Source organism: Aethalodelphis obliquidens, unplaced genomic scaffold (assembly GCF_003676395.1).
Source record: "Aethalodelphis obliquidens isolate GAN/ISIS:26980383/991018 unplaced genomic scaffold, ASM367639v1 scaffold63, whole genome shotgun sequence".
Lineage (NCBI taxonomy): Eukaryota > Metazoa > Chordata > Mammalia > Artiodactyla > Delphinidae > Aethalodelphis > Aethalodelphis obliquidens.
In genome coordinates this window covers 3,710,058-3,719,153 of record NW_020838007.1, presented here as the reverse complement: position 1 = coordinate 3,719,153, position 9,096 = coordinate 3,710,058, and the positions used below count along the sequence as shown (strand labels likewise).

General features: G+C 54.3%; 1 long non-coding RNA gene across 1 annotated transcript; it reads right to left on the bottom strand.

Annotated features, from left to right (window-relative positions):
- Positions 1 to 4,254: 4,254 nt before the first annotated feature.
- On the bottom strand, positions 4,255 to 7,091 carry LOC113610518 (uncharacterized). Its single transcript, XR_003429116.1, has 3 exons — positions 6,205 to 7,091; positions 5,161 to 5,349; positions 4,255 to 4,304 (listed from the first exon to the last, which is right to left on the bottom strand). It is a non-coding gene; the product is annotated as an uncharacterized LOC113610518 (long non-coding RNA).
- Between the last annotated feature and the right edge of the window lie 2,005 nt (positions 7,092 to 9,096).

Below are 9,096 nucleotides of genomic sequence, written 5' to 3'. Positions count from 1 at the left end.
TCTCCAGCTGTTGTGTTGAGCGGAAGCCAGATTTGGGGGGGTGGGGGGCCTCAGTGAAGGCATCGGGGCAGCTGCATCGGAAGGCAGGGACGGGGGCGGGGGGTGGGAAAGTCTCACCCAACAGAAAAGTCTTGCAACACCCCAGCTCTCCCTGGAATGAGCATCCGACACAGCGGTTCTCCTGTTCATCAGTTTCTAGTCAATCCCACTGCAGCTGAAACAGGTCATATAGGCAGAGCTGCAGAGCCCCGGCCTGTCTCCTGCTCAGGAAGCCAGGGTCTAGGCGGTGGGTTACGGGTTCAGTGAAGTCAGGTGAGGACGTCTGGTGGCTGCTGGTTGTACCTGAGTCAACAGTCATACAGCTCACACCTGAGAACTGGGGGAGGGTCGGCCTCATGTTCAGTGTTCTTACCCCAATCAAATGAATTTAAAAAATAAAAGAAGCTGGGGTCGAAACGTGTGGCTCGATGGTTTACTTGGTTTTCTCACCTGTGAAGGTGCAGTGGGTACCTGCCTGGAGAGGACGGTGGGTGAACACATCGCGGAAGGACCAGGCCCCCTCCTGGCCCTGGGACCCTCTGTTTCTCCCTGGAAAGGATGAGTGAGCCACGTGGCAGGTATCTGGGAGTTGGTCACACATAGATTTAGGAGGGAAGGGCTATAGAATCGGGGTGAGCTGAGCCATGGGCGTGGGTGGGATGTTTTCTGAATCTGGGGCCAGAGAGGCCTGTGGGCGCGGGCGCTGCCGCCACCCACTGCATTCCTGGCAACAGCTGAGACAGCTGGAGGGCAGGCTTGGCCTGAGCTGCATCTGACTCTCCAAAAAGCCATGGCTGTCTTGTGGGGAAGAAGGAGAAGAATTCACACGGCTTCGCGTTGGTACTACGTACCTTATCTCAGGCACCTTCCCAGCAAGGCTGTTAGCAGAGAAAGCCGCCCAGCCCAGAGCCTCCGAAGAGGGAAGGCACGCCGGACCACTCCCCACCTGCTCTCCATGCCCACCACCCCTGCAGGGAGCAGTCAGGACCAGACACAAACCAGCAGGAGAGGTGGGAAAGCAGTTCGGGCAAACACCTGGAGGATCATAATCAGCTGGGAATGATTCTGACTCTTTTAAAAGCACCACCTGAATTTATATTTAACTCGAACAAAACCCTGGTGGAAACCTCTTTGTTTAGGGAGGCATTATACAATTCTTCTTCATTTCCCATTGTAATATTCTGGGTCCTCCTTTCAGAAAAGGAAAGTCCTTCAAGGCTGTGAATTCTGTGCCTCTTTTCTTCCTTCACAATCACTTAGTGCAGTTGCATGTTAAGTCATGTGCTGAGTATTACAGGCAACACGCAGGAAGTCTAGTCTCCAACTTGAGGAATTTATAACCCAGCCCAGGAGGCAAGACTTCTAAACGTGGAATGCCTGGGCACCTGGGCACCTGGCAGGTTGGTGGGCGCATGGTGTGCGGTTGGTGAAGACATGGGGCGGGGAGCAGACGAGAGCTCAGCCCTGACATACCTACTCGGTGTTTCACATCCAACTGGAATCTGGGACCAGAAAAAGGGCCCATCAGAGCATTGCACCTGCAGGTGGCAATGATGCAGATTAACTTATTTAATCCAATCTACAGGTTTATGTAGCAAAAAGACAAACATTCCCATTTGTGCTTTTAGCTGTGAAAGTACAACATAGCTTTAAATATCTTTCCTGGAAGCTTCTCCTTACACAACAGGCCAGTGGGTGAAAAGAAGGGCTGGAAAAAAAGATGATCAGGTCCAAAAGATCCAGAGATGTGCAGGGGAGGGGCAGGCAAGGTGTAAGCGCCGGGGGGAGGTGAGGAGGTGACTTGAGGGTCTCTTACAGGAAGGGGAGGGGGAGTCCCCAAGGTGGACAGAGATTGTTGTCAGGGGTCCAAGGTCCAAGCAGGAGATACGGCAGGGAGAGGCGGTGGCCAAGGAGAGCAGGAAACAAGAAGTGGGGGCTGCCCAGGGAGAGGCTCCAGCTCCTAGGAAGGCTGGGGCCAGGGACCCACAGCAGTGTCCAAACCACAGGGAAACAAAGTTCCGTGACTGGAACCAAAGGACAGAGTTTAGAGCAGGGACAAGCAAAATTAAATCTTTTCCACGAATGATATTGCAAAGCAAAGACAAGGATAACTAATCAGTGGACACAAGTTCTGGCCTATAACATATCACAAAAAATGTACCCTGGCATGTATATCAACGCTCACGGGATTCATCACCCACAAGGCACTGGAAACTACCAATCAACCTCTGGATGTGCAGGCGGGGCGTCCCCTGGGGCTCGGGTGTCCCAGGAAACCCCACCTCTCTGGTGCACAGCTCAGCTCCAAGCTGCAGGTCCAGGGCTTTTGCCCTAAGGCCGGTTGCATCAGTGGCTTCTCCGCCCTCCAGCCTAGAAGTCAGTACCCAAGGCTCCCAGCCTAGATGGCAGATCCCACGTCTTGCTAGGACTCGTTGGTTCGGCCAGCCAGCCAGCCCTGCCCGTGCTTTCCTGGGGGTCAGCTATGCCTGTGCAAACATGTCCTGTGGAATTCTCCTTCAGCCGTTTCCACAAGCCTGCACTCTCACACACTCAGGGGCAACCTGCTTCCTTAATATTAACATGAAAATAGTAAGCATGACGGCGATCACTATTTGTTCCAGCACATCACATTAGCATAAATGTTATTTTTCGTCTGTTGCAGACGTTGCTAAACCTCGCGAGGATTATAGTCAGGACCTAACGCTGTCCAGGACGCAGTAAGGACTGTTGAATAAAACAGGGAATAAATCAATGAATCATCACTGAAGACTTAAACAGTATCCTATGACGGGAGCAGGTGGGACCCAGCTGCTGACCTTAGCAGCCTTGGTGCCAGTGAGCAGGTCTGAGGGCCAGGCAAGGTCCCGGGGACGGTTCCCGGGGAAACGCACGGCCAATTTTCCCTGTACTTCTCACCCGCTTCAGCATGGCGCTCTGTTTGCCCCTCTCTGTGTCCCTCTCCCCTTTTCTCCTCCTGCCCTCTTCTCTCTTTCCTGACTAAAAGGTGGAACTTACTGTTTGTTCTATCAACTAAGTCAATATTTGATTTTAAATAAAAGGTGGCTGAGTATATATTTCTCCATCATACACACACACACAAAAACAACTACCTTCCAAATCACATAATCACTTAGATCAATTTCTATTCTGCTTAATGTACCCTTAATTTTTTAGAGCCCAGCGGTCTCAAGCAAGCAAGCAAGGTTGCCTGCTACAACCCGGGATGGAGATGTGTGTTTATGGGGTACCAACCGCACATGCCGAGCACCTGCTCTGTACGGGGCGCCAAGAGAGAAAGAAGACTTTCCATATCCCCCCACAATATGCCCAGCCACCGTGCGGGGCTGCAATTACAGCCCACGTCTCCCTGCGGCAGAGCCGAAATGAAGCCCACCTGCCTGACCTCAGACTCCCCGTGGCACTGACCTTTCTTAGTGGTGAGTTATGTGCCCCAATGTCCCCAAGGAGAGGACACAGCAGAAGTCACAGAGAAGGGGACAGAGAACACTGCAGCTCTCCTGCGGGGGGTGCGGATGAAATAGCAAGGGGAGGCATGCTGGGCAGAGCCAGTAGGAGAGCACCGCCCATTCCCCCCCCACCCCCCCTCAGCTGGGTGCCGTCCTGCGGCTCCCGGGCCACCTCTACCTGGATGGGGTCTGGCCTGCAGTCCCCGCAGAGGCCTTCCTCTTAGAGGGAGGGACATCAGGGTTAAGAAAAGACAGCAGGAAGTGTGTCCAAATGTTATTAATTAATTAATGATGTTTGGGTGTTGGATGTTGTCTTTTGTAAGTTTTCAGTCTTTTCCAACTTTTCTGAAGCTTGTCTATTACTCTCCTTTTTAAAAATTGTGGTAAAAAGCACATCACCTGAAATGCACCATTGTGGCCGTTTTTAAGTGTTCAGTTCAGTGGTGTCCACATTTTTGGGTACAGATCTCCAGGACTTCATATCTTGCAAAACTCATCATTTAGTTGTTTTATTTATTTATTTATTTATTTATTTGGCTGTGTTGGGTCTTTGTTGCCGCGCGCGGGCTTTCTCTAGTTATGGCGAGCGGGGGTTACTCTTTGTTGCAATGCGCGGGGTCTAGGCACGCAAGCTTCAGTAGTTGTGGCTCGCGGGCTCTAGAGCGCAGGCTCAGTAGTTGTGGCGCATGGGCTTAGTTGCTCCGTGGCATGTGGGATCTTTCAGGACCAGGGCTCGAACCCGTGTCCCCTGCATTGTCAGGCGGATTCTTAACCGCTGTGCCACCAGGGAAGCCCCATCTTTGGTTTTTAATGGGAAAATAATATAAAGACTATATTTAAAAATATTACCTGCCCAAGGCCAGTCCCGAAAGCTGCTGGACCTCAGCTCGTTTAAAAAACCCTGGTGAAGTCGTGTCTCCTCACCTCCCCTTCCCCAGCCCCTGATGGGAACCCTCCAGAGCTGGTCTCAGTTGGCGGTCCCCGGACCCCCACCCCATCCAGCACTGTGTCCCTTCCACCCTCCTCACTGATGGCTGCTGCCTCTGCCCCAGCCCCGCACACCCTGCCTGTGTGTTTGAGATAAGGGGCCGGGGTGGGGGGAAGCTCTGGACACCTGGCTGCAGAGCCCTTGACCCCCATGTGCTGCAGAGGGAGAAACGGGCTCCGTGGTCACACAGCTTGTCAGGTGGTCACGGGGGACCAGATCCCATGGTTCTGTCACCCCATTCAGAGCCCATCCTTTTACAAGAAGCTGAAGCTGGGGATCAGAGAAAGTGGTCAGGATGGAGCTGACTCCACGTTTCGGAAAATAAGGAATGCAGAGGGTGAGGCTTGGCTGGTGAAAGCCATTGGGTTCGTTACGGGTGAGACATTGTTCCTCTTTGCTACAGAACGTGGTAACAATTCTGTTACCATCCGATCACATCTGTTATAAATTTGATTTTCTAGACAGCTTTATACATGAATTTCTTCTTCATTGTGCACTTCCTGGATACATGCTCACTACTTCCTTAAAAACAGATGACTCAGGACTATCAGATTGCATTTTAGGTGAGCTGGGTTTTGTCTGATGTAACTTAGGATGGGTGTTGATCAGTCGTAGGATGTGAGAGCTGGCAGGGAATTTAAAGACAGTCTGGTCCTACTCACTCACCTGCAAATGAGGAGACTGACTTGTCTGAATCTCGAGCTTCCAGGAGGCAGGGTTGAGCATCTCCTCAGAGTTTCAATTCACTTCCGGCACGCGCGTAGAACAAAACAGGCTGCAGTCACCCTCTGTGTGGCCTTCCTCTGGCCCTCCATGGGTTTACCATCACACATCCCACCCTGTCTGGACTCTTGTCTAGAAAAGGCACAGAAAACGGAGTTGTACTTTTGTTCCCAACCCTGCACAAGATCGGCCGAGGTGGGGTGTGTGTGTGGGGGGGTGCCTGTCACCTGTTCACCACCGTCCGGATGAACCCAACACAGAGGCAGGTGGGGCGGGCAGAGCTGCGAGCGAGAGCCCGGCCTCCTTTGATGTCCAGTTGTCCTACTAGTTGGGCAGCCTGGCTGTTGACTGCATCCCAGCCAGCACAATGCCGGCACAGGACAGACACACAGCTCACGCTGGTGGGTTGGGTTGGACCCGAAGGAGCTGTGTCCCCAGCTGCCTGGTAACCATCATGGAAGGAATAGGGATTCACATGCCATCCCCATACACACTTGGCTCCTGTGGACCAAGGGAACCTGCCCTGGTTTTGAAGACCTCCAGCCTTTGGAAGCCCTTCGGGGACATCCTCCTTGTCCCTGGGAGCTGCCATCCTGGCCTCCGGCCACTCCACACTCCTCTGACCCTCTCTGTCCCCAGTCAGGAAGCAAAGCCCATCACCACGCCATCACCTAGAGAGCCCTGGGACTGTTGCCGGCTGGCTGTGCTCCCCACTGGCCGGCTAAATCCTTCAGTTCATCCTCCACCACCACAATTTCATTTGCAGTTTCCAAACCGACGGGAGAGTTCAAAGAACAATCCCGAAGCAAAATGCACGCCCACACCTTGTCTGGGCTGGGCTGTGTGAACACTCAGCCACATTTCTTCCCCTCTGAGCACACACACCCACCCTTCCTATGAAGCGCGTGAAAGCAGGCTGCCTGTACCCCCGACATCTCATTATCACACTTAAAATAACATCGGTTAGACATGCTCCACGCTCCACACCTGTTCTCCAAAGGCCTGTTGGAGATGAAAACAACCGCAGCACTTGGATCCCATCAGGGCCGCTGTCTCTCCGTCGCGGTTCTTTCCCCTCCCTTCATCTTTTTAAAATCCTGAACAATCTTTGTGGCTTTATTCTGAACTCTCTTCGAGTTTCCCAGATCTTCTGTAATCAGATTTACACAGAAATAAAAGGCCCTGCACCCCGTGGCTTGCTCAGCCAGCAAGGCAGCCCCCCCGGAGGCCCCCACTCTGGCCACCTTCCCTGTTGAGAAAGGGAGGCTCTTCATCATAAAGTAAAACTCGAGGTGGTTGCAGCTGTTTGAGATGCTGAGCCTGGAAAGGCTGGTCTCATTTTTCAATGGAATAACTGAAATCCATGAGGCAGAGGGCAGCTCATCGGGCAGAGGGCCGAACGGTCTAACCCGCACACCATCCCGAGCATTAGGTGCTCTGTGACCCTGTGTTACAGGGTCTGGGTCTCTGGCCCGGCCGTGATCACGTGAGGGATGCAGTCAGGCCCTGACCTCCGAGGGCCTCGCACTGGGCAGGGCCGCAGCCCCTGGGCCTCTGGAATAAGTGTTCCTCTCACATCCACTTGGCCTGTGAGCCTGGTGTTCTGGTTGGTCAAATATTTGTTTAAATACTATATATGAAATACGACTTTTCCAAAGAATTAGAACCCAAGAAAATTTACTTTCCTAGACAGCACGACGGGGCCCAGTATATAATAGGTCTGCAGGTTCCACTCGTAACCAGGACCCTCAGGTGGACCCACCAGCCACATTCAGGCTCCACGGACACGGGCCCAGGGCCCACTTGCTAGATGAGCAGGACCTGAGCTCCCCTTTGCAGAACTTCCAGGGAGGGAGCTTTGACAGCTTCAAAATGGCTTTGTTGAAGGTGCAGATGGTGGAAAAGCCCAAGAGTCAGCTCAGAGCCTCGGCACTCGGCACTCGGTGGCCCCTTCCCGCTCGTCCCAGGAATCGACACCCCACCCCCCTGGCCCCGCTCCACGGCACTGCCCAGCCTCCACTCCCGGTCCCAGCACCTGCCCCTGCCTGACAGAGCACGGGTGGACAGCCACTCCCATCCCAAGCACCGTCCTTTGTCCACCAAGAGTCACATCACATAGAAGCACAATGGTCCCATGTCATTACACTTGTCAAAACCTAGGGTTTTAGCTGCAAATAAGGCCACAGGTGGCTATCACCAGCCTGGTCCCAGAGCTTGACCTGGTCCCTTGGGGTCTTTCTCCAGGGGCTCCTCAGGATTTGGAGAGGACAGGATGGAACCTACCTCCCCATCACCACGACTTTCAGACACGGGCAGGGAGCAGTGAGACCTGTCCCCAGGGTTGGGGGGCTTTTTCCCACCTATATCCAGACCTGGGCAGTGGCCCCAGGTCCTTACCCCGCGTGGTGACCATGGAGGAAACAGGGCAGGGCGAGGGGCTGTGGGAGGTGGAAAGCGAGCAGACAGGAGGTGAGGACCCAGAACTCCGTCCAGACGGGGCCCTGGGTGGTGCCCCTCCCACTTGGGGCCACCGGGACCTCAGGACTCCCTGCCCAGACATCCCTGAGCTTGCTTCAGGGCCCCCTCCTCCCACTAGTGACTGTGACACAGAATGTGGCCCAGGGATGGCCATAGTTGTGGGGGGAGAAGAGATGGACCGAGGGCTGGTGTGCACAGGAGATGCTTCCCGCATGGGACGCAGGAATGGTTTCCGCAAGCCTGATTTGTAGCTGCTGTGTCTTTAGCCTGCCTGTGCCCTTGCTTGGGCCCCGTCCATGTTAGGAGCAGGGGACCCTTTCACTCCCACCTGCCTTAGCGGCAGTGACACCTAAACTTGGAGGGGTGGCGTGCAGATTCTGTACAAAAGCGTCTAGCACTGAGTCCTCGTCACCTCCCCCTCCCCCCTCATGGTGCAGGGGGCAGGCTGTGCCCCTGGTCAGCAGGGAGAGCCCATCAGAAACTCCAGTAAATCAGCCTCCCCCCCATCAAATCCAGGTGTCCCTGAGGCCATGCCGACACCTATTCTCTGGCTCCAGTGAACACTTTGGACTCAAATTCCACCCAAGGACTAGCTTTGGTGAGGTGGCCATTTCCACAAAGCACTGGAGCTGCTGACGTGGGCACTTCTCTTTACTCAGGGGCTTGATTCCGCAGGGACTGAGCGACCAGGCTCTTCCAGGAACCACAGGCCCTCCCTCCACTCCCTGCACCAGACTCAGCACCAGCACACAGATAAAGGGAACATTTCTTTGGAGTCAATAATTAAATTGAGCGATGGCTAAGCAAGGGTGCTTGCTGGGTTGTCTCGGGTCCTGACTGGGGGCATGGGCAGGGCTGTGCCCCCTAACCTGCTTCCCCAGGTGCCCTGTGTGTAAAGAGAGGTATGGGAACCTACAGGAAGGCAGAGGAGCAGCATTGCAGGGGAGGGGGAGGGGGACAGGGCAGGGATCTTAAGGTTAAAGAAACTGACCCCTGAAATTGGGAACGTTTGAAAAACTCCAGAAGAAAACATTTTAAGTTCTCCACTTCTTTCAAACCACGCACACACACACGCGTGGCACACAGGAGACATTTGTGGCACAGAAATACCTGTGAGCCCCGCCTGGCCAGCTGGGCTGCCCACAGGAGTGGCCTGGAGAATCCTGGGTGTCAGGTGGAGCCGTGCCCCTGGGAGGCTGGCAGCGGGGGCCCAGGCTGCTGGGGTGACAGCCCCTGCGGGTTGAGGACCACTGAGAAGGTAGGGTGGGGGACCCAGAACCCTAATGCCAGCAGCTAAGGAGTAAAGACTGTTTACCTGCTGGAGGGGCTGTGGGCAAACACTGGGGAAGGGGAGGGCGGGGGTTCAGAAAGGTTGGGCTGCACCTTGTAAAAGGAACAGGA